At 41.0% G+C, this 26,352-nt stretch overlaps 1 pseudogene; it reads right to left on the bottom strand.

Annotated features, from left to right (window-relative positions):
* Positions 1–13,019: 13,019 nt before the first annotated feature.
* LOC111155603 lies at positions 13,020–13,304 on the bottom strand (annotated as a pseudogene).
* Between the last annotated feature and the right edge of the window lie 13,048 nt (positions 13,305–26,352).

Here is a 26,352-nt window from a genome sequence, read left to right as displayed (position 1 = left end):
TCAACTCCATGCTCTGCGCTGACAGAGGCTTCTGGAGAAGAAACAGACTAGTCAGAATAGAGAGTTATGAGAAGCCTTCATTCTTTTGACAAAGGAACTAAGAAAGAACCTCAGTTGTGCGGCACCAACATTAGCTATGAGGGATATCAGAGACGGGGGCGACCCATGTGTGAAGGAATTCCCTCCGGGCAGGGCTCACGAAGAAGACAGCACTGGCTTCGCCTGACACTTTGTTGGGTGGAGTGGCACGTGGGGTACCAGTCATGGAAAGATTTAAGCGGTTAAAGATACCAATCCTAGGTCCCGGTTCTAGCTCATCTCCTCACTAGTTCTGTGACTTGAGGCCAAGTACTTACTAAAGTTCAATTTGCTTATTCCTGAAGGGACAATGGTAACAGGTAATGTCTCCCTCCCCACACACACACAGTGAGACCATGTAAACAATAGAGTTCCATCAGCATTTATTATTCTCAAGAAGGCACCCTTAACAAGACTCCAGGGCTAATCAGAATCTCTCTTTTCCTGGCATTACCTACTTAGAGTCATCTTTGAAAAAAAAAAAATGCATTTAAATCAATTTGAAAGGAAAGTCACCTTCAGCTGTGTAATTCACCCAGAATAAAAACAATGGGAAATGAAACAACATCCCAGATTCACATACTTATATTTGTTTGTTCTTTCTTTTAACCTAAAGAATGCAGTGATTTTTTTTTTTTTTTAAAGCTGCAAGCAGCCATGCCAAGTGTCCAGGTTTCTACAGCATATGACAGCTGAGAGTCCGGGATGGGTCGAAAGCTCTATTTTTAGTTTTTAGTCAAAGGATAAAAACCAGACCTTCCTGTGGGAATCATCTACACTGAGTCATGCAACACCATCAGGCCAGAATAAAATAGCTCTAGAACCCAAAGCGTTCATTACCTACGAAATAAAGAAACAGAAGCAGTTTAGAGGTCCCTCTCCCTGTAACCTTAGAGCTTCTGTAACATTCTCCGAGATAAACAAGTTGCCCTCAGTCAGTGCAGCTGGACCAAACAACAGACCTGAATGTTTAGTGGCAAAGAGAAAAATTAAATTAAAACTTCAGTGTGTGAATTGCAAATTCAAGGTTATTTAAATCTAAGGCAAGGAAGAAAGCAACTGGTCACTTTAAAGATTATTCAGTAAACTATCTGATAATGTTTAAGCCTGCTGCCCCACCTGGAATCTGTTTCCCTTTTTTCCAAGGTCACACACACAATACTCGGTTCCTTTAAGACTGTGCAGGACGTGAGCACAGAGATGATATTCAATACTGCCTCGGCATTATGGACTCATACTCAGAAATTTAGATGTCATCTGGCTTGAACACCTTCATTTTTAAAGAGGGGGTACCTGGCACCTACAGAATTTTAGCAGCTTGCCCGGGCTATTAGCAAGTTAGTGGAAGAGCCAGATCTAGAACACACAGAGCAGAAATGCTCAATGACTATAAATGGTTGAAGTCCTAGTTTTCAACAGGAAAGAGAGCAGGTTCCAAGAACTGCAGACTAATGTCATGGAAGAATCGTAAATTCAGAGCCAAAAGGAACCCCAGAAATCATCTCTTCTGACCCACTCCTTGTAGAGATAAAACAGGACAAGACAGTAAGGTTCTGACCTAGCAGCATTCAACTAGTTAGCGACAGAGCCTGGGCTAGAATCCGGGGTCTCTTGACCTTTGCCTGGGGATCTTTCTGCTACACTAGCATTGAGATTCTTCTCAGGCAAAATTCTAGAATTGATTATTAAACAGATGGCTTGAGAGCATTTAAAAAAGAAAGCAGTCATTAGCAACCAGCATGGGTTCAGTTAGAACAAGTAAGTCATGCCAGGCTAACCTCATTTCCTTTTTGATGCAGTTACACTCCCGCATAACTGAGGTGGGCTGTATTTATCCAGCTTAAGACTATAACCAACCTATCTCGGTCTATATTTTTCCTCTCCTTGGTTCCCTGCCCTATGCCTTTTCCAGGATTCAGCCATCCTCCATTTCTCCACCTAAGACAAGCCAACCAGTGAGAATCTACCTGCCTTCTTTTACAGTCTTTGTGCAGCTGGGATCCTTTACCTTTTCCAACCTGGAGACAGAGGTTTCATATAATTATAGAATTAGAAATTTGGGGTTTTTTTTAGTGAATGGTAAATACTGGGGAGAAGACACATAAACATAACATCCTCACTGCAGGAAGACATTGGGAGCTTTAGAATCACCTGGGGATTCTTCTAGTATGATTGGGCATGTACTACACATCCCCAAATGCCAAGAGCCCCAGGAAAGAAGATACCATTAGCAGGAGATACATGCAGAGATGAACATCTCTCGGTTTGTGATGACATCAAACAATCAGGCTCTCCCATGGATCATCATGGCATGGGTTATTATGGAGATAAGAGGTAGAGGACCTTTGAGGGGACTTGAAAAATTTGCAGTGAGAGAAGAGGTGTTAATCTATATAAATCTTTGTCAAATTCCTCCCTTGGGCTTAGCTTACTTAATAACACTGCCAACCACCAGGATGTCAGGGGGCGACGTGAGGTCATCAGAGTATCCTAGACTAGGGAGACTCACCAGGAATGTTCATAGGACATATAGTTTACCTTAATTGCCAAAGACTTCCATGGTCTCCTCATCAAACATTGCAACCAGATTTTAAGACACAGCCCATTTTGATCGATAGTTCAAGAGTCCTCTAGAAGTTGACCACTGTTCTCTGTTCTTGACTCTTCAGGGTTTAATTGATGACTTGGATGAAAGCATATGTTAATTGTTAATCAAGTTAGTAACCAGAAATTTAGGCTCAACTTAACTTTCTAATAATTCCATGCAAAGATGGTGCAGCCCCCAGAAGAGAAAGTTCCCACTACCCAAGGCGGTAAAATAGAGGTTGGGTGAAGCATGGTGGGGACACAGCCAAGGGGATGCAGTGCACCCGGGAGGCTATGGACCTAAATATCTTTAAGAGTTCTTTCCATTTTGGGATTCAGTTATTCTAAAATAAAGGTCCATGAAAATACCTGAAATGCAACTGTGTACCACCTACTAATGGTTAGGGAAAGTAGTGTTTGCTTCTTTTTTATTACCCTCTTTTGGTTTTGCCATCCAAGGTGAAACATGCCATAGGTACTCCATATGCTCCAGACCCGGATGAGTAACTCAGGGGAGACCAGCCGAAAATGGAGAGTTTCTAGGTAAAAAGAGTGAGAGTGAGTCCCAAACAGATATAAAACTTATATTTGCAACACAGTGTTTGAATGAAAAAAATATCCCAGAGGAAAAATGATTTGTTTACTCTATAATACCCAAGTGTAGGGGAAATATTACTTAAGGGCAGAAACTGGGCCTAAAATATGTTTCCATTTTAAATCAAATAACTCATGATGAGATGTTTTATGGTCACTTTTTAAACGACAGTATCCAGGGTGCTTTCAGACAAATATGTAGCCAGAGGAGCTCTCGCCCATAAAAGGGACCTCTCTCCCTTTTGGAAAGGAACCCAAGAGGGCATGGTTCCATGAAGGCCAGTAAGCATGCTTGTGTCAGTTCTCAAATAGTCAAAACCCGTCCTGCCAGAATCAGTCTCAACCATTAGGAAATTCTTAACATCAGCAACGTCCTCCCCATTTTCCTAAACATTGTCGTCAGAATAATGCCAACAAACAAAAATAGATGAAATGTCCATATAATTTAGGATCTCCCTAGATAGTGACAGAGAAAAGTATATAAATCACGGGTTGGCAGAATTTATGGGAGGGGTTGTGGACAAGGAGTGGGAAAACGGGGCCCCTTCGGGCTCCATGCTTGTATCGCTATGGATCCTCATCTGGGCCTCACATTCTCCATTAATCCTCGTTTTAGAGGGAAAGATTCTTGGACATGAGATATTCTAGCTCAATTCCAAAGGATGAGAAGAATTCAGGCACATGAAGAGGTTTTCAGGCAGACGTCTCAGGTGCAAGGGTCTGCAGGAGAGGCAATTTGGGGGCTGTCCTCAAGACCTACAGGGGCTGGTGTGGCTGCGAGGCAGGGGAGCTGAATGGGTTGGAGGGGTTGGGAGGAGCCAATCCTGTAGGGAATTTGTGCATGTAGGGTTTTTAAAATAAGCACTATGGAAAACAAATAAATGATTTTAAGCGGGACAGAGACAGGTTTTGAGTTTGACGTTTAAAGCTGACTCAAGCTCTTCTGTGGAGAAGAGACTGCAACAGCATCAGGAGTGTAGTAAGTGGGAAGACCAGCTTGGCACTGACGTGGTGCAAGGAAGAGTAATGACAGTTGCAAAACGAAGTGTAGCAGGGAGAAGTGGAAATTGAGATACAGTTAAGTGGTAGAACCGAGAAGACTTGTAGCTGATGACTGAGATGTTATTGTATGGATAATCCAATGAAGTATAAGTAGGTTTTTAGAAGTCTGGATGTCTGTACAAATGCAAAGCATTGCTATTAATATGACAACACAGACCAAAATGCATGGTTCAGGCTATAAAAAGCTACTCTTGGTAAACATGGCTGCTAGATTTATTCCTGAGCATAAGGAGGAAAGACTCGCATACATACATTTACCCACCAGGCAACTGAAGAGCTCTGAGGGTCCTTTCGATAGGTAGGGCAAAAAACTATCCACAATAATTACTATTCCAAGTATTTCCACTTTAATTCCCTCACTAAGGACAAGTTAGAGCTGTTCCTTTCAAGACAGATCTGTCCTTGCATACCTAGGCAACATCTTGAAGTCACAGATCCTGTGGATCCCATGACTGGTTTCATGACTGTTTTCCAAGAGGGGCATTCCCACCCCTACCCGTAGAGTCACCTAGGGCATCCTTGACAGTCCTTTTATAGAACATTAGGACTTGCAAAAGATGCACGTGCCAAGGCAAAAATAGCCATGCAATTTTGGAAGCCCCCAATAAAACCATGTTCATGATGTTGTATAGAAAAATGAAGTAGTTTATTATCTGAACTTTTATCTTTGGCTATAAGGATGAGCCATATTTAGACATAGCCCAAATCATTGCACCATAAAGAGCTTAGGGCTACCCTGATTCTAGAAGATGCTATATAAAAAACCTGGTTCTATTTCCAAGGCTGCTATAGAACCAAAATAAATCATCAGCAGTCTGTACATTCATTTATACATACATACTGTACCTTCTCTGACTGAAAATATTCACACAACAGATTGAATCCAATATGCTTTCCCTGAAGATGTTATTCTGAAAAATAGAAGTGCTATTACCTAAAATAAAAAGGATAAGAACATTAATTGCACAGTGTTTCTATTGCCTCCACACCATCTCCACTGATGATTCTCTTAACCTCTCCAAACACAAAATGATCCAAATAAGGATCTGAGTTGAATTTGAAAGTATATGGTCCCATCCCAATATTTTGAGCAGCTTGCATTCACAAGTCAGAATTTAACAACTGTGGTCTAGGGAATATGTCTTTAGGAAATGTTTCCAGTCCCCTTGGGATCAGTATGTTTCTAGGTATTGCAAAGCAGAAAATAGATACCAGTAAAGAGTGGCCAATGTGGAATCCTTTTGAAATTGCATGGGTGCCTTTTTCTTTGTTAAATGAAGACTGTTTTTGTTTTTGTTTTTCCTTTTAGCTGAATTTTATTTTATTTTTTTATTTTATTTTTTCAGTGTTCCAAGATTCATTGTTTATGCACCATACCCATAAAGACTGTTTTAAATGATCTCACTCGGAGTGAGTAAGGATAGTGTCAGTTGGTGATAGCACTCACAATTGTTCTCCTTTTTGAAAGTAATTAAACAATATGACTCAAAAGCAATAAAAAGATTTATGCCTTTTACATAGGTTTAGCCTCAATTTTTGAAACTGTAGCCTAATAAAATATCCAAAATATGCAAAAATGAACATATGCACAAAAAAGTGTTTCAGATCATTAATAGTAAAAAAAAAAATTGGGGAAAACCATTTAACAATAAAAAAAAAAACTATAAAAAAACCTATCTAACAACAGGGGAATGATTAACTCAATCATGGTCCAACCACTTAATCTAATAAGAAACCTTTTTTAAAAGTAGGGTTAGGGGAGCCTGGGTGGCTCAGTCAGTTAAGCATCTGCCTTTGGCTCAGGGGTTGTAGGATGGAGCCAAGTCAGCCTCCCTGCTCAGTGGGGAGCCTGCTTCTCCCTCTCCTGAGTCTCCCTCTCCTCCCTGCTCCTGCTTTCTCACTCACCATCTCTGTTGCTATCTCTGTCTCTCTCTCAAATAAAATCTTTTTTTAAATAGGTTATAAAGATTATGTAACAGTATGAATAGTGCTTCTAATAGTAAATAATGAGTTAAGCTTTATAATTACTTGACATCAGTAATATAGAAAGGAAACGCCCGTACCAGTAAGGCCAACTATGCAACCTGGTGTTTCACTTGGGAATCAGGTGAACAGAGTTGTTAAAAGATGAACTGAGTCACATTACAATTTTTAAGAGTTGATGTGAGCATTTATCAGTTGGAATCCCTCATTGCCAAACAGGAAGTGACTGGGAGCATTCTGACTGCGGGAGCCAGACTTCGAGAAAGGGCAGAAGCCAAGGAAGGAAATGATTCGATCGGCTCTGGCTTGGTCCCGTTGGTGGTTGTGCTTGGTTGTCCTTTAGCTGCTTTCACTTTGTAGCCCTGAGACTTTTGCTGGCTTCGATTTTGGATTTCCTTACGAGGTCACCATGGCATTAGGGCCCCCAGGAGCCCAGCAGCCTTCTTGTTCAGGGTAACAGAGACGCCACACTCCAGTCTTCCCCTGCCCTGCATTCTGTGTGGGTCATCAGGTAGCGAGAAAGCTTGACCACACCTGAAAGCCTGTGCTGTGTGTGCCATCAGTCTCCACCTGCTTTGTGGGTCCTCTAAGGGAGGTCACATTGAATGGAGGGACACGTTGTGAGGACAACCAAGGCAAAGTGCTGTTAGGGCTGGCGCCTGCTGTGTCCATGCCTCTCCTTATGGACGGTATGAAAATCCCTGGAAATAGAAGCCCAAACAAATAAACAAACAAACAAAACCCCACGAAGATTGTGTGTCAATAATGCACTAATATCCACCTGGAAAAAGTCAAAAATCAGCCTTTTGTGGTTATCATACATGATTCCTTATGACGATTTTTTTCTCTTAAGTTCACCAGGTAATAGTAATGACCTATTGCTGTACCTTGAGAGGGATGTTGTAATGATCTCCCTCGGAAACAGACTCTCCTCCTTCCACGGCCCTCCCCAGCGTCATCTTTGTTCTGCTGCAAACACGCCATGGTTAGGCACAGAGAAGCTTTGGCCTCAGAGCTCTGTCTCTGAATCCCGGGCTTAGATCTGTCTAGCCCTCTGAGAAGTATGACTTGTAAGGAAAAGCCATGCTGGGGCTCCTAGATTCACAATTTATCTCTACAGTTTTCATGTTATCTTGTTATCCTGGTGTTGCCTTGAGGCTCTTGAAAGTAACACTTAAAAACATGCACACATCTCACATCTAAAGAAGTTTGTGATTCCTTCCTTTACACTCCACCTTGTTTGAAAAAGGAGCAATGGAAGCTTGGAAGTATAAAACAGATTTAAAGAAGGAAATGAAGATAAAGAGAAAACAATAGTCAGAAAAGAAGTTGCTGCTAGGGTAAGGATAGTACCCATCACGCATGTAAACATGCTTAAAAGACAGAGCTGGGCATTTGATTTCTAGCTCCCCAGCACCCACGGCAAGCATGGAGGAATCACTATTGTCTCTAACATGTGTTCTTTATGGTTACTTTGGAGAATTCTAAAAAGTGTCCATCGATGGATGCATGGGTAAAGAATATAAGGTATATATACACATAATAGAATATTACTCAGGCTCAAAAAAATAAGGAAATTCTGCCATTTGCAACAACATGGATGAACTTGGAAGACATTCTGCTGAGCGAAATAAGCCAGTCACAGGACAAATACCACATGATTCCATTTATAGGAGGTAGCTCATACAGTCAAATTCATAGAAGCAGGAAATACAATAGTGGTTACCAGGGACCAGGAGAGGGGGAAACACACGGTTGTTGTTTCACGGGAATAAGGTTTTAGTGACATAAGAGGAATGAGTTCTGGAGATTGGCTGCCAGCATAGGACCTACAGTGAACGCTAGAGTACTGCGACTTCAACACTTCTTAAGACAGTGGATATCCGGTTGTATTCTTACCACCAAAAAGGGGGGACACAGGAAACTTGGGGAGATGTTGGGTATGTCTCTCATCTTGACTGTGGTGAAGGAATCACAGGTGTTTGCCTACGTGCAAACCCCTCAAACGGTAAGAATTGCCGAATTCAATTCTTTGGATAGAGATTATACCTCAGTAAAGCTATTGAAAACAAATAAAGATAACCACACTTAACCATTTTTTCTAATATTATCAAACAACAGGTTTCCTGAACAGAAATCTATAATCAGAACAAAATATAATCAAGGATTGTTTAGTTAATGGGGTAATGTGTCTGACACACAGAATATAGATGACCCACATAATCCATGTTCATTTCTATCAAAAGGTTCTACTTTTAAGCATAATGCATTGTATAAAATAATAAAAGGGCTTTGTGGAATCAGGTTATCTTTCCATCGTTCATATTTGATTACTCACAGCTTTTTCTATTGCAAAGTGGGTAAAGGAAAACTTTCCTTGCTTTGATTAAGAGCATTGATCAATGTGTACACACCAATAAACCCTTCGTAGGTGACCTCAGGACCTTAGCTCCACTAGTATGTAAGACGGTGTAGGACTAGAAATGAAGTTACTTGGGTTCAGGGTGGATAGAACATCTCTGCTTCCTGTATTTCCACAGTGAGTGCCCTTCAGCATATGGGAACAATGAGCTAAAACAATCTCATTTGTAGAAGTGAATGTGATCAGTATGTGTGATACAGGTTTTAGGCTGATCCGTCGGCTCACAGTGACATAAGCTTGCATGAGGGCACCCCAGAAGCACTCGACATTCATTACATTTATCATCACATCATAATTTTTTAAGGTAAAGTGAGACTTTAATATAATACAGTTGCAACTGGTTAATAACGTGGCTATAATTCCATGTACACTTGTCTGCAAGTGACGATAGCCTGGTTGGTTATTTTTAAGTCACAGATGTTTTTTGAGTGTTTGCTCGCTATACAACTGTGCTGAGGTATAATTGATGTAAATAAACTGTCCATATTGAAATTGTACTATCTGATGAGTTTTGACATAATAAACTCCCATGAAACCATCACTATAGTCAAGTTAATGAACCTGCCAATCACCCTTGAAAGTTTTGCTGGTGTCTTTCACACTCTTTTATTGTAATTGTTTTGTATCTGCCTGTTTCCACTATATGGCAACAAATTTACTTTTCGGCATCCATTTCATTGTGATGCAATAGATGTTTATCCTTTGCTCTTTTTACTTTATTTTTTAAAAGATTTTATGCATTTATTTGACAGAGAGAGAGAGTGAGATCACAAGCAGGCAGGCATAAAGAGGGGGAAGCAGGCTTCCCGCCAAGCAGAGAGCCCGATGCGGGGCTCGATCCCAGGACCCTGAGATCATGACCTGAGCCGAAGGCAGAAGCTTAACCCACTGAGCCACCCAGGCGCCCCATCCTTTGCTTTTTTTAAATGTAATCGACAATTGTCACTTTTACAGGGATCATGAAAGGATTTCCTCTTACACAAAAAACTTAGGCTCTAGAAGGGAATTAGCTTCTAGGTATTTAAGTAGGGCAAGATACCAGGAAGAAATGGCCAGTCCCGTCTCAGGACAGGAATAGAACACCCAAAAGGAAGAGGAGGTGAGGACGGGGATGGGGAAGATTTGGTATCACTTCGCATGAGGAAGTGGCATCAGGAAGAAACAGCCCAATCTGATACGCTGTGAAGGGAGCGTCCACCATCATTTCATTAAAGGAGTAAAATATGTGTAAAAATATGCCAGGGACGGGTGAAGTCCTCCATAAAAGAAAAGAAAGGAAGAACTAGGGGACCAAAAGAAAGAGAGAATTGAAAGGAAGAAGAGCAATAAGATATGAAGAGTAAGAGGAAAAAGACAAATGGCAAACATTCCAGTGGGGCCTTTAGCTAATGAACTTACACAGAGTGACTTTGGTGGTTAAGAAGCCAGAGAAGGGGGGCGCCTGGGTGGCTCAGTGGGTTAAAACCTCTGACTTGGGCTCAGGTCATGATTCCAGGGTCTTGGGATCGAGCCCCGCATCAGGCTCTCTGCTCAGCGGGGAGCCGCTTCCCCCTCTCTCTCTGCCTGCCTCTCTGCCTACTTGTGATCTCTATATCAAATAAATAAATAAAATCTTTTTTAAAAAAAGAAAGTAAGGTCCTGGAACGGGTCCCCTCGGATGCCGGCCCCATGTGACTCAGTGGCTGAGGCCAGAGCATGAGACAGGAGGGTGACTGATCTGGAATATGTTTCCTCCGCCATCTCTGCCCATCACCAGAGAGGTAGACAGAGGAAAACTTTCCCTCCTCAGGAAAAAAAAGAGCTATTTTTGTCAAGTCCAGTGAGCCTGAGTTGGCAGATGAATATTGTTAATTGGTGCTGTTTCTTCAGTGCAGGAGACAGTTTCCATCAGAGTAGCAGTTCCTCCGCTCAAACAACAATGTATTCATAAAAACAAAATGAAGTTTCAGAATCCTTGTTAATAATGAGCTCACAATCCTGTGCCCCTGCACTTTGCTAGAAAAGGAAACCCCATCTTAAAACTGTCGCCATGACGTCCTCTCTCTGGGCCATTCGTTCCATGGCGACAATGCAAATGCGATTTTTTTTTTCCCCTCTAAGAATTTCTACATTTAGGTGTCAAATCAAGCTGTTCTAACGGCCTAATTGTGATGCTCCCTTCATCAGCAGACTTTTCAAGGGCAACTCTGCTAGGTGTACCTTGTTCTGACAAGCACGGGGTGGGGGGTGGAATTAAAACGGAGGGTAGAAGCACTTCCCCTTTAAGAAATACCAATTTTGTCTATCTCACAGTTTCATGAACTTGACAAATGTATATTCCCACATAACCACAACCACGTTAAGATAGGGAGCACCTACCTCACCCCAAAATTCCTGGTCTTAGACAACCACCGATTTGTCTTCCGTCATTGTGGATGAGTGTTGCCTTTTATAGAATTTCATATAAATGAAGTTAATATCATGACTTCCTAAAAATTCCACTTAATTTTTTTTAGGGTTGATTTATTTATTTTAGAGAGAGAGTACACATGCGCGTGGTTGCAGAGAGGGAGAGAGAGAGTCCTTAAGCAGACTGCCCACTGAGCACGGATCCCCATGCGGGGCTCGATCCCCCAACCCTAAGATCTGAGCCAGAACCAAGAGCCACGTGCTTAACTGACTGAGCTACCCAGGTGCCCTTCAATTAATGTTTTTGAAATTCAATCCATGTCGCATGGACATCAGCAGTCCATGCCTTTTCATTGCTTCCTAATGTTCTATTATATGATTGTAACTCAATGTGTTTACCCTTAAGACATTTGGATTCTTTTCTGTTTTAGGCTATTATGAATAAAGTTATCATGAATATTAGCATCCAAAAATTTTTGTGGACATATGTTCTCATTTTTCTTGGGTACGCACTTAGGAATGGAGCTGCTGTCTCATATAGTAAGTGTATTTTTAACTTAAAAGAAACTGCCAACTGTTTCCCAAGCTAGCTATACCACTTTGTATTTCCATCAATAATGCCCAAGATTTCCAGTTGTTCCAAACCAGAGCCAGTGAAATGGGTGTAAATTTATATCTCAGTGTGGCTTTAATTATACTTTCCTGATGACAAGTAATGTTGAATAGCTTTTCCTGTATTTACTGGCCATTCATTAAGTTCTCTTGTGAAGTGTTTAAAATCTTTCTCCCATTTAAAAAAAAAATAGGGTTGTCTTCTTATTATTGGTTTGTAAGAAGAGTTCTTTAAATTTTTTAACACAAGTCTCCCGTCAGATATATTGTATTTTGAATATTGTCCTTCAGTCTGACTTGCCTTTTTGTTTCCTTAAAGGTGTCTTTCAAGCAACTAAATTTTAAATTTTGATGAAATTGAGTTTTTCTCCAGTTTTTATAGTTTGTGTTTTGGGCTTTCTCCATAATTGCCAAGATTTTCTCCGGTTTATCACTAGACATTTTATAATTTCAGGTTTTACACTTAGATCTATCCGCCATCTTTTTTCCCCCCCAAGCCAAACTGTATCCAGCTTTATTAAAGATACTTTCCACAGATAATCATGGTACTTCAGGCAGGACATGGGCAGACAATCGTTAACAGTATACAACAACTTTCAAACTCCCTTCTTCAATGGACTACCGAAATCAGAAAGCCATTATAAAACCCAATGAACTCTTCATGTAATGCCCTGAACAGGGAGAGGTTAGCATGAAGGTTGGCATTTCACACTTAGCAAGTCTTTCAACGGGTTTTCACAACCTGACCCTGACTTTCAGGAAATGAAATGAAAATGGCAGAGGTATCCATCTGAAGATGCAAAAGCTTTTAAAGGAATTCTTTTGAAGGACGCCATCTCCATGGTGACACTGGAGAGTCTAGATTGCCTGACATACTAGAACCATTTCTTGGAGTCAGGTCCCAACAGGTGTCTGGGTTTAAGGGAGTCAAGTCTATGTTGAAGGCAGAGGGAGAAGAAGACATAAAAAATAAATTTTAGTCTTTCCACATGACAAGGCATTTGTGCCAATGTGGCTCATGTGTGTCAGCATTAAGGAATCCCTCCTTCTGAAAACCTAGAGAAAGAATCTCAAAACTCGAAGGAAGAGGTGTTTTCGCTCCATATCAATCTAGCTTCAGAGATATTCTGTTAGTGATATATGCCCGCCCCCCAGCACAGCAATGAAGGATTCTGTGTGCTAACAACAGGGATTAAAAAGGTAAAAAAAATTTTGCATTTTTATAAAACTGGATTAAAAGTCGTATTTCAGACTATACAGTCACCAGAATACAGTTATCAGAAATGCACAAACTTCACTTGGCCGGTCCAGCGGCTTCAGCTTTCTGCGCCTGCTCTACTCGGGCATCTCCATCCGGGCCTCTCCATTTTCTGCCGGGTTGCTCCCATCCTTGTCAGCATCAGCTTTCCCCTTTTTCCTTTGGGTTCCTTCTCTCCCTTCTTGGCAGGGGCCTTTTTAGGCTTGGACTCTGCTTCAGAGAAGAAGGTTTAGCAGATAACTTTGCAGATCTCCTCTGTGGTTCATCCTTCACCTTGGCTTTATCTCCTTTAGCATCCCCTTGGGCCTTTCTCTTGGTCATGGCGGCCATGCAATGGGACACAGGCACTGGGCGGGGGGCATGCGGCACGCGCCGGCATTGGCCAGTCCAGGGTCGTTCTCACCTCTTCTTCTGATCTGTCTTCCATCTTGTGTAAATTTTTGCGTGTGGCATGAGAAACAGGTCTTGAGGTTCTTTTTATTTAATCAGTGTCTATTCAGATACTCAAGGCCCATTTGTTGCAAAGACTATCCTAATGGATTAACTTGCATCTCTATAAACAATCAATTGACAATACATGTGCGGTCTATATCTGGATTTCAGTCCATAGATCTGTATGTCTATCCATATGCAAATATTACATTACCTTGATTAGTTACTTCCCAGAAAGTCTTGAAATCAGATAGTTACAAGTCATGCGACTTGGTTCTTTTTTTTCCCTTAAAATTATTTTGACTATCTTAGTATTGGCATTGGATTCCATATAAATTTTAGAATCAACTTGCCAATTTCTACCCAAAAATCCTATTGAGATTTTGATTAGCATGGCTTTCCAATTTATAGAACAATTTGGGTATGATTCACATAATTTTATTTTAATTTATCTTGCCTTATTTTATTTTATTGTGGTAAGAATTCTTAACATGAGATTTACCCTCTTCACAAAATTTTAAGTGTACAATTCAGTATTGTTAACTCTAGACACAATCATTGATTAATTAACACAAGAATTGATACCTTCATATGTTTTATTTACACATATTTTATTAAATTTATTTTAATATTTTATTAAAATATTTAAATATTTTATTAAATATTAATATTTAATATTTTATTAAATTTATTCCTAAGTAGCTCGTGTTTTTAGATGACACTAAATGTTGTGATTTTATAAAATTTTATTTTCCAATTATTTATTTTAGTATATAGAAGTATAATTGATTTTTTATATTGACCTTGAACCCTATGACTTTGTCAAGATATCCAAATCTGTATATTTTTGAACTACAGTTTGTTGTTGTTGTTTTGTTGTTTTAAAGATTTACGTATTTATTTATAGGGAGAGAGACAACCCTCAAGCTAACTCCCCACAGAGTACAGAACCTGCCACGGGGCTCCATCCCAGGACCCTGATATCCTGACCTGAGCCACGTTGATTGCTTAACCAACAGAGCCACGCAGGTGCCCCTGAGCTATAGTTTTTAAAAATATTTTTTCTAACCTTCATTTTTATAGGAATGACGTGGCACATGTTTGATATCATCTCGCAGGTCATTTTTTTCTTTTTGTTGTCTCCATTTGGATAGGATGTACTCAAGTTCATTGCTGTTTTCTTTTATAGCTCCTAATCTCTCCTCTTTGCAGCATTCAGCAAAAATGTCATTTAAATGCTGCATTTTCAACTCTATAACTTCTATTAGGTTCCTTTAAGATTTATTTTCCACATCTTACCTCATGATTATATTTTCTCCTGAACCCTTTACAGCATGTCTAGTAAATATTTTAGAGTCTTTGCTAATTCGATCATGTCTGTCTTTTCTCCATCTTTAATATATTTTCCTCCTAAGCACAAATGACATTTTATTGTTGTTTTCATATGCCTACTAATTTTTTTTTTATTGGAAGCTGGGCCTTGTAATTAGCATGATGTTCAGTACTAGATTTTATTGTCTTTAAAGAGGACTGAACTTTGTTCTCATATATGCCACAACTACTTGAGGATTGGTTTAATTTTTTTTTAAGCTTGTTTTAAATACATATTTGGGTAAGGCTAGTGTTGCCTTTACTTTAGGGATGGTTTCACCCTATGGCTACCCTGTGACTTTTCAGGGAACTCCAGGTGTTACTCCTCTGGGGCTGAGAGAAAGCTGAACATCCCCTAGCCCCTGTGGACTGTGGGAATTGCTAGCCCATAAATCCCATGCCATTCTTGGCCTCATAGAATTTTCCTCTTTGCATTGCAAATCTGGTATTCTACAGCACTAAGGTGACCTCCGTGCATGGACCTGGATCTCTTTGCCAGCATACCCTTCTCTTGGGTACTCCCCACTCAAACCCTCAACCTGTGCAGACTCTGATCTCTGTCTCCTCTGTGTCTCCATTCAGTTAGACCAGACAAGATATGTTCAAGTTTCTTCTTCCCAGAAAATGCTTCCAGGCAGAAAACCAGGCTCACCATAAGACTCAGGTTCTTTGTCTCTTTTCTCATAGGGATTTCACTTCTACATTGCTCCTTGTCTAATGTCTCCAAGCAGTTTTCTAGTTTATGGCAGGACAATGAGTCTGGTGTCAGTAACTCCATCATGGCTTGTGGGAAACATTACCTTTAGAAGGTAAAATTGTGAAGAGTTACATAAGGAGAGAGCCTGTAGAGTAAAACTATAATTGCTCATACCTTTTTTTCAGTTGCACCAGAGAATGGAGGTTTGGTTCTATCCTACAGTTTTATGTAATCCCAAATAGAACCACAGCAACCCCTTTCTTTTCTATGAAAAAGTCCTCAAAATGGGGATAGAGAAGCCAGGTTGAGACACTTCAATGAAAATTAAGGTGACTTAATTCTACTGGAAATTTGCATGAAGAATCTGTTTTTACTTTCCATAAATTCTATTCTGTCATAAAGTGAGACTCTCAACATAGATAGATTTTATTGTTCTATTTTATAATGGGCAGGGGAGTGTCTAGTCACCAAAAGACAATTATAAAGAAGGGTCTTTTTTTCTCTGTCTTTGCCTTTTTTCTTTTCACATGATTAATCTTTAATGACTATTTTGAGGACAGACTCAAGTCTATTCCTCCAGGGGATCATACGCAATGGTTTCATCCCTGTTGAAATTATGATAAAGCCAAACAACTACCAGAAAAGAAACCATAGCACATACAGTGCCTTAAAGTGGATAGAAATTCCTCTCTGCAATGACAGTTTCAAGGTAAATGGACCAGAGTGAGCAAGGCAGCTCCTTCCCAGGTATACTTCAGGTCACTATACACCATCCCTGCACTGTTGGATTTCTCCCACTTTCTGTTCCAGAACAGCCTGGTGTAGGGGAGAGAATATAATGGAGGTGAGACCTTCCATAGTGCTTAAGTCTAAAACTCATGCTTTGGTGGTGAGAACTTAGTCATATGACCATACCTAACGATAGGGAGGCTAGAACATATAATATAGTCAGACAGCCATGGTACAGCTGCCTGAACACATAAGAAGGGGAAAATGGATTTTGGTGGACAGTTAGTAGTATCCATTTAATTCTCCCTTCTCAGAACTCAACCTCGTGTTCATCTCTGGCATAGGAATCAACTCTGCTAATCAGATGAGTGAGAAGTGGTGCTCAAAATGGGAGGGACCATTTCACAAACTTTTGCCCAGATAATGATTGGTAAATCTGACTTGGGTGACTTTCATCATTGCTCCTTTATATGAAGTCACAGGTTTATTGGGTCTACTAGTGAGATTTCTGCAGTCCAATTTCCATGTAGTGATCATTTAAGATAGACAATAGAGAAATGCAATGTTATTCATTCATCAGTACTGCAGGTCTGTGGGACAGACAGACTTGTTCAAATCTTGGTTTTGTCATCTCCAAGCTTTGTAACCTCGGGTGAGTTACTTAACTTCTCTGAGCCTCAGTTTGTGGATAAGTGTAACAATACCCAGCTTTCAGATTTATGATAAAGATTAAATAAGGTAACATTTATAAACATCAAATAGAGTGCCTGAACACATTGTTGGAGCCCAGTAAATGAAGGATATAACGTGTGTGTGTGTGTGTGTGTGTGTGTGTGTGTGTGTGTGTTCACTTTATTCTCTCTTGTTTCCTCTCTCACTATTCTCATTTCTGTGGAATGTTCCACAATAACAAATGTATATTTAAGAGATACTGGTTTACATTTTATTCAGTTCCCCTACATGGCAACCCAGTGTGTTTGTCGTCTACTTATATCATGGAACCAATAAGAAATAAGAAACCACATTTCCTTTCTGGAGAAGCAGCTCATTCCTTGAAGGACATGTCAGTGTTCCCTAAATAACAGTCATCAACTAAACTCTGAAAGAACGTTTCAGACAGCAATGCAATCAGAAGAAAGATTTTTTTTTTTTTTGAGAAATGGAAGATTATTTGAGGGGATACACAAACTCGTATTACAGCTGCCTGGGAATCTCCTTGCTAACCTGAATTCTTCCACAGTGAGCTGTGTGGCCTTAAACTAGTCACTTAGTTGGCCTAGGTCTAAAAATAATACCACTCACGTCTATTAATTGTGAGAAATTCCTGTACCAAGCATTGTGCATTTCGTTTTACAATCAAGGCTAAAAGAACTTAAGTAAATTGTCCAAAATTTCTGAGCACCGGAGCAGAGGTTTTAATCCAAATCTGCTTTGCACAAAAATCATTGCTCTTTACCAAATGGGAACATCAGACTAGCTTATCTTTCAGGTTAGATAAAGCTCTAAAATTCAATGAATTTATGAATTTGGGTCAAGGAAAGCTCAAAACAGAAGAGTTGCCTGGAAGACACCACAATGAAAGCTGTTTCTTTGACTAAGACAAAATGCATTTCTTTAAATTTGCCCCTTGACTGTGCCATTTAACACATGTGAAGATATACAAGGTCTTGAAATAGCAGAGAGCTGTTCTCTTTCTCGTACACTCACGAGTCAGGACCCTTGAAGCCAAGGAAGAATCCCATGGAGGGTCCATGAGTTTGGAATTTCCCCTAACAGACCTTGTGCACGAATGACCTCCCCAGCTTTCCAGCCTGGAACCTATTACATTTATTTTTTAGTGTGACCAGTTGTTTACTTGTCCATCACTTATTTCCTTTAATGGGCTGCTTTCCCCCTGGAGAAGGGTTCATATTTTTTACAGTTTTCTCCAAACCCACCTTTGCATGCTTTAGTTTTTAATTTTTTTTTTTTTTTTTTTTTAAACACTGTGGTCCTCTTCAGAAATCCTTGCAGTCCACTATCCTGGCATGGTTGCTGATTTCCAACGTAAAGCCCTTGGTTTGATTTTAATATGCAATTTACTAAATATTCCACCATACAAATCTGCAGTAGGATCTGACAGTGGTACCTGTGCTCGAAATCCACTTATTTCCCAAAGAGGAAACTCCCACTTTGTGCTCAGCTAAGACAGCCTGCCCCGCCATCATTTATTTTATTCTCACACGTACCAGAAAGTGTGCTGTGCGCTTTACTTCCATTAACCTGTGTGATCCGCATAGAGACTGTAGACATTAATTATGTGATCTGTGGCATATTTTCCATCTTCCATCTCCATCAAAGGATCTGCTTGTTATCTTTAAATACCTGTTTCTGAGCTACCAAGGTTTTGGTGCTCGGGGCCTGTAAAACATTTTGTTCATTAAATTGTTGTAAACCCAACTGGTGGAAACCCACATTGGGTTAAACCTCACAGCAGTAGCATCAGAGAAAACAACATAAAGCAGGCAACAAACTAGAGTTGTTCATTCAGTCAGAATCTCAAAAAGGTAAAAAGTAAAATAAAGACAGGTCTCACATGGGCCTCTAGCTCAAAAGCAACTCATTCGTTTATTTAATCATCACTATTTCTGGTCCAGCCCCGGAGACAGGATGACAATGAAAGGCGTGTTTGGATGAATGCCTCAGTAGCTAGGTTCTCCTTGAGAATTATCATGCAGGAGTCAGTCAGTGAGATTTTTAAAATCTCAAAATTAATACCTATCTCCCTTCATACATCCCAAACAGTATGTGTAGCATTACCAATAAATGAACCCCCAATGAGAAAGCGGAGTTTTCACACCAAGTTTGTACTAAGTAAAGCCGCCCTTTCAAGGCTCCAAAAAGCTTCAACTCAAAGTGGAGTTTTGGGGGGAGCGGTGCCATGGTCATAGGATATCCTCCATCGACAAGGGGGCAACTCGGCTCTCCCATTGTAACACCAAGACTTGTAATCCGAGTTGAGGTTCAACTGTTGAGCGCTACTGCCAATGTCCACGGTGAAGAAATTTGCTCAGTACTTTCTTGTTCATGAAATGTTTTCACTTCCATAACCTAAGGATGGAAGCTCTTGCTCATGGTCAGCACTGAACCAAAGGTTAAATTAACGGAGCAGTCATTTAAACACCGAGCAGTGAAGACAGTATGCAAGGAAGTGAAGCAGGAGACGGAGAAACACTGCAAATAAGAACAGTGTAGCCACCACAGGTAACTAACGGTGCACAGCCTGGAATTTCCTTCACAGGGAAGGTTTCAGGAATGAAACAAATGATAAGGGGACGAACCCATCTTCCTTTTGTGTGTGTGTTATTTTTAGTTTTACTTTTTTTTTTCAGTGTTCCAAAATTCATTGTTTATGCACCCCACCCAGTGCTCCATGCAATACGTGCCCTCCTTAATACTCACCACCAGGCTCACCCAACCCTCCACTCCTCTCCCCTCCAAAACCCTCAGTTTGTTTCTCAGAGTCCACAGTCTTTCCCGGTTTTCCCCCCTCCGATTTCCCCACACTCACTTCTCCTCTCCTTCTCCCAATGTCTTCCATGTTATTCCTTATGCTCCACAAGTAAGTGAAACCATATAATTGACTCTCTCTCCTTGACTTATTTCACTCAGCATAATCTCCTCCAGTCCCGTCCACATCGATAAAAAAGTTGGGTATTCATCTTTTCTGATGGAGGCATAATACTCCATTGTATATATGGACCACATCTTCCTTATCCATTTGTCTGTTGAAGGGCATCTTGGTTCTTTCCACAGTTTGGCAACAGTGGACATTGCTGATATGAACATTGGGGTACAGATGGCCCTTCTTTTCACTACATCTGTATCTTTGGGGTAAAAACCCATCTTTCTTAATTGAAAAAGATGATCTGCTATCTATCTATTCCTATCTATCTGCCATCTCTCTATCTACATTCCTACCTCCCTAATTTCACAACAGATTGAAGCAATGGGGCACCTGGGTGGTCCAGTCGGTAAAGCGTCTGCCTTCTGCTTAGGTCATGATCTCAGGATCCTAGGATTGAGCCCAGAGTCTGAGTCAGGCTCTCTGCTCAGTGGGGAGTCTGCTTCTCCTTCATCCCTCCACACTTCCCCCTGCTCGTGCTCTCCCTCTCTCTCTCAAGTGAATAAATGAAATCTTTTTTTAAAGCAATTTGAAGCAACATAAAATATATAAATAATAGTTTAAATAGAATAGAAATATTTCTAAAAATTAAATAGAAATAAAATTAAATTCAATAGAAAAATATAAGCCAATCGAGTTGGAGGAACTCTGAATAACAGAGAGTCAGATCAAGATTGGAACGGATACCCAGATATTTAGAGCATTTGGAAAAGTTATGCCAGCTTATCAGCAAAAGGAAATCTTGCCCTTACACTTAAGCTTGAAATAAATTTCTTACATGAAACTGAAAATAGAGAACACTGAGTGAGGAAGTAGATGACATTCTTAGTCACTTCCTTCTGTAAATGCAGCAGAATCGTGCAGGGGGCTCTTGCTTCTAATGTACCTGAAAGTCAGCTAGGAGGCCCACTGCCAAAATAAGGTTTGTAGGATGTTAAAACACTGTAGTTCCAGTCTGCATTTTTTTTTTTTAAGATTTTATTTATTTGGCAGAGAGAGAAGGAACACAGCAGGGGGAGTGGGAGAGAGAGAAGCAGGCTTCCCACTGAGCAGGAAGCCCGATGCGATGTGGGGCTGGATCCCAGCCCCTGGGATCATGACCCGAGCCGAAGGCAAATGCTTAACAAGTGAGCCACCCAGGAGCCCTTCAGCCTGCATTCTTAATTCCAGCTTTATCTAGGGGGAAATTCCGGTAGTTCTGTCCTATTTTTCAATTTTAAATACATATTGTCTCCCTCTTTGGAGACTTTTTTTTTTTTTTCAAGATTTGTGTATTTGTTCTAGAGAGAGAGAGCCGTGGGGAGGGACAGAAAGAGAAGGCAAAAGACTCCAAGTTGACTCCACGTTGAGCACGTAGCCAGACATGGGGTTTGATCTCACTCTCCTGAGATCACGACCTGGGCCGAAACCAAGAGTCAGGTGCTTAACCAACTGCACCACCGAGGCACATTCCACACCCCCCTTTGGAGACTTTAGATGAAGAGCTGAGCTGCTGCTCTCACACACACCTGGAGTGCAGGTGTGTGTGAGAGCATGGCCTTTAAAGGTGATCCCTTCCCATAAGAGGACATTTTGTAAAAGCTGAGGCACCTAATCATTTCTATCCACAGAATGGGTAGGCAGCTTGCCCATCCCTCCACCTGTCTTGTGCTTAGAACATAAGAGACAACCAGCATATGGGACAGCCGAGGATTCGTACTGTGTTACTGACACCAATTCCCGTGAGCGTGCCCCAACCACCACCAAGGAAATTGTCCCAACACCAGCTGCGCTTGCATCCAGCTCAACTCTGACAACATCTTCTTCGAGATAGCATCGAATTCCCCAAATTAAGGGCTCAGTCTCCCAAGACTGTCCCTCCCCTTCAGATGCCAACCAAAGGTCAAGTTGTCACCAGTGTTTGTGACCCGGTGGCTATAGATCAGAGGTTCCCACAACACCCACACCCTTCTTAGGTTTGCTTAATTTGTTAGAGCAGCTCACAGAACCCAGGGAAACATTCTACTTACTAGATCACCAGTTTATTATAAAAGGATATAATTCAGGGACAGCCAGATGGAAGAAATGCATAGGGCAAGGTATGGGGAAAGCACATGGGCCTTCTGAGGGCACCGATCTCCCCGCATCTCTATGTACTCACCAACCTGGAAGGTCTCTGAACCCCAGTCCTTTAGTGGTTTTAGGACGGCACCATTACATAGGCACAATTGATTAAATCACTGGCCATTGGCAATTAAACTCAATCTTAAGCCCCTCTCTGCTCCCCAGCAGTCAGGGAGATGGGACTAAAAGTTCTGACCCTCTAATTACCTGCTTGGTTCCCCGGGCAACCAGTCTCCATCCTGCACAGATTTAGGGACTTTCCAAGAGTGTCACCTTATCAATGTAACAAAAGACACCTTGTTGTTGCTCTCAACACTTAGGAAACTCTAGGGACTTGAAGAGCTCTATGCAAGGAACAAGATGAAGACCAAATATATATTTCTTATAAACCACAGTATCACATAAATTACCTATTGCCTTGACATCAGACTGGGAGAGCCTCACATGGCCTAATTGTGGGTTCTTCTCTGAGCTCTGCTCCTGTGGATAAGGCTCACTAACCAAACAACCCTCCTTATCAAGAAGCCCAGACACCATCCCTGCTAAGCCCTGCGAGTCCATCATATCATTCAAGCAACCCAATCACATCCTCCTGCAGGAACTAGAGGGCACCCCCCTCTCAGTGCTACAAACCATCGCCCCCTCAATCTCCCATTATTCATTCTGATTCCCAAGAGCAGCCTCTGAGTGGCCCTGCATGGCGATCAAAACATGGCCTTAAAAGGACACCCCCAAGTATATTGAAACAACCTGGTCACCTGATTCTTTGGCCATCAAAATCATCCGGACCAGGGGGATGGCCAAAGGCTCTTTTGTCCTTATTCTCTTCGGTGATTCTCAGCCAAAGAAAGAGGCAGCAGAGGAAGGGTCTTTGTAAATCAGCCTCATCCTTCTGCCTGCCTCCCACGCTCATCATTACCCCAAGTCTTGGTTCTTCCCTCTGCCCACCCCCATTTTTTGTGGCCCATCTCTGTGCTGCTCTATGTGATTGACCTTTCTTATCATTGAAACTGTTATCTTTTGCTCCAGTTATATCCATCCTGGAGGTCAACAACTCTTTTCTCTTTGTTTCTCAGTTCGTGGTGATCAGACCCCCCCCACCCCGTGCTGGCATCACCTGGAATCCATGAAATGCTGAATCCTGGACCCCATTGACCAGAATCTCTGAAAAGGAGTCCAACAGGTATGTATTTTTAACACACTCCCTTAGCAATGCTGCAGCACCTTTGGGCTACTGACCTAGACTTTGTACATCAAAGCAGCAACATCAGTGACTCGATATCACTCATACACCTGTCTCCAGTTGCCTTCAGGTGAGGCCCAACCAGAGAGCCTGGCTGCATTGGGAACATGAGGACAATGGCTCTGTGCCTTCATTGCTGCCCCTGGTTTAACGGGGCACTCTCTGTGCAGCACTAAGAGATTCTATTGTCCTGTAGATTCCCACCTCACAGGTATAGCCGGGAAGACTAAAAATAGACCCCACCTGCCCAGAACACCTCGAATGGAGCTGCTTCCTTTTTTTCTTTTTTTTTTGATGCTGTGATCCAGGGACATTGGTCTAGAAACATGTGTTCTCCATCACTCTTGCTAGGAAGTGACACATGGGAGTGGGTATGGCCTCTCTTTTTGTTAAAAGATCACAAGAGGGGAAAAAAACAAGACCGCAATTTTAATCACACCTATTGACATTACATGTAAATCAATTGAGGAAATTACCAAATACTGTGCGTATTTTGACACACATTTGGTTTTCTATTTTCCTGGGACACAGAGTTTACTAATCCATACTCAGATTTTAATTATAAATAAAAATTAATTTCTTGTTGATCTCACAAATAATCGGACCCAGAAGCCAAGGATGATCTTCATATATATTCAATTTCAGGATGTTCAGAAAATCATGTAAATCAATTATTCTAAACCTAATGTCTATGTAAGAGTCATACAGAGAACTAGCATATCATAGTGTCTAGGAGCTTGTTGAATTTCAGTTCTGGTTTTGAATCCTAATTGTACCAGTTATTAGCTAGCACATAGCCTTGGGCAAGTTACTTAACCCCTGTATGTGTGTGTATTTTTTTTTAAGAAAGTATCTGTCAAACAAAACACACTCAATATGTATTATTATTCAATGTGGGTACTGGACTGTACTTTCAAACACTTGGAAAATTTCATCCAAACAGATCTTGAAAATCTGCATTTTAAATAATTATTTCTAATAATTTTGATGTCAGTGTCTCACAGACCAGTTTAAGAGACAGGGTTCTACACCTGTGCCCTTAATAGGGATGGACAAGCAAATAAAAAAGATGATTTTTTGGATTTTAGGAGAAAATATGGGTATTCTATTTCCATTTGCCTTCTTTATCTAAACATAAATTCTTTTAATACTATTTAAAATACTACTTGATCTACCAGATCTACCACCTGTGGGATTATGAGAGAAGTCCTCCAAATCAGAATCTGCCCAGGCAGGACAATAAGGCAGTGATATGAAGCTTCAGCTGGCTCAGGATAGCCGATCCCCACCCCCGCCAGCCACTATGTGCCAGGACCAGCGTCCAGGGTGGAGAGCCCCTCCTTCTGGGAAATGATGCTGGCCAGAAAGGGACCACCCACTCATCCCTCACCAAGGGCAAGGAGCATTATGTGGGGAACCTAGTGCTAAACTATTCCTAGAAGAACCTGCTTCTAAGTGTGGTACCGTTCAAAGCACAGCAAGCACCTCCCTTACCGTGATCCAATGAAAGTCAGCCCTCCAACACAAGAGTTCACTGCACTGTGATGTACTGTAATTGATTTTCACACTGGATGAAATAATTTTGTGGTTTACATTTCTTCATTTTATTTTTTTTTTTATTTTTTTTTTTTTTAAAGATTTTTTTATTTATTTATTTGACAGGCATAGATCACAAGTAGGCAGAGAGGCAGGCAGAGAGAGAGGGGGAAGCAGGCTCCCTGCTCAGCAGAGAGCCCGATGCGGGGCTCGATCCCAGGTCCCTGAGATCATGACCTGAGCCAAAGGCAGAGGCTTAACCCACTGAGCCACCCAGGTGCCCCACATTTCTTCATTTTAAAACAGATGTATCCTTATCAAATGAACAACTGACATCAAAAGATTTGTGCTAAGAAGTTATATTTCAATGATCATGCTAACAATTTCAGCAAAAGCGAAGAATAAGAAAATGGCAGAATTAGCGACGACATGGATGGAACTAGAGGGTATTATGCTTAGAGAAATAAGTCACTCAGAGAAAGACATTGGTCATATGATCTCCCTAATATGAGGAATTTGAGAGGCAATGTGGGGGGTTTGGGGGGTAGGAAAGGGATAAATGAAACAAGATGGGATGGGGAGGGAGACAAACCATAAGAGACTCTTAATCTCACAAAACAAACTGAGGGTGGCCGGGCTGGGGGGAGGGGGGTGGGGAGAGGGTGGTTGGTTCTGGACGTTGGGGAAGGTATATGCTATGGTGAGTGCTGTGAAGTGTGTAAACCTGGCGATTCACAGACCTGTACCCCTGGGTAATACTACTACTACTACTAATAATAATACATTATATGTTAATAAAAAAATAAAAATTAAAAAAAAAGAAAATGGCAGAGTCACCATTTGCCTTGGTTTTCATACAATTTCTCTGCAACCACACCTTCAGTAAAAGCAGTCTTCATGAAATCTCACAAAAAAGAGAAGAAGCTACTTGAAATACAAATTATCAAGAAGCTACTTGAAATATGAATTACTTCCGCTCTCATTACTGATTATTTAACCCCAGGTATCTATTATGCCTTGGTGTAGTAAAGGATGCTGTCGGCTCAGTTTAAATTTTGGAGATCATGACAATAAATTTTAAGATTCGAGATTCCTTCTGTCAAACTACTAAACTCACATGCATAAGGTCAACAAGAAAAGTAAGCAATCTTTTTTTTTTTTTTTAAGTTGGGGAAAAGATGACCATCTTACTAAAAGTAAAATAGGACAGTGCAGTATACAATCCAAAAAAATCCCATATTTTCTTAGATTCCGTTGATTCCTTGGAATATGAAATAAAATGGAAACCAGTTACTACACCTGGGCCCAACTGTAAATGGCTTTCCCTTTTGGTTTTGTCCTTAAGATGTTTTTACAATTAAGCTGCTTAATGAGAGATCTCAATATATTTTCTGTGGGCAGAAGTTGGTTTCCTCCTAGCTTTGGGAGATGACTCAACGAAGGAAAATGTGTGGGGTACAGAAGAGTTAAACAGACAACAGATAAACATTGGTGTGACTGGTGCCTACTACTGCAGGTAGAATAGGATTTTCACAGACCAGGTGGTTTTGAAAGGCATTTACTGCGCTGTGTATAACTCTCTGTAATTACATCA

The sequence above is a fragment of the Enhydra lutris genome, unplaced genomic scaffold (genome assembly GCF_002288905.1).
Source record: "Enhydra lutris kenyoni isolate GAN:26980312 unplaced genomic scaffold, ASM228890v2 scaffoldscaffold42, whole genome shotgun sequence".
In the NCBI taxonomy this organism is placed as follows: Eukaryota; Metazoa; Chordata; class Mammalia; order Carnivora; family Mustelidae; genus Enhydra; species Enhydra lutris.
Note: the sequence above shows the minus strand (reverse complement) of the source record. Positions and strands in the feature narration are given on the sequence as shown.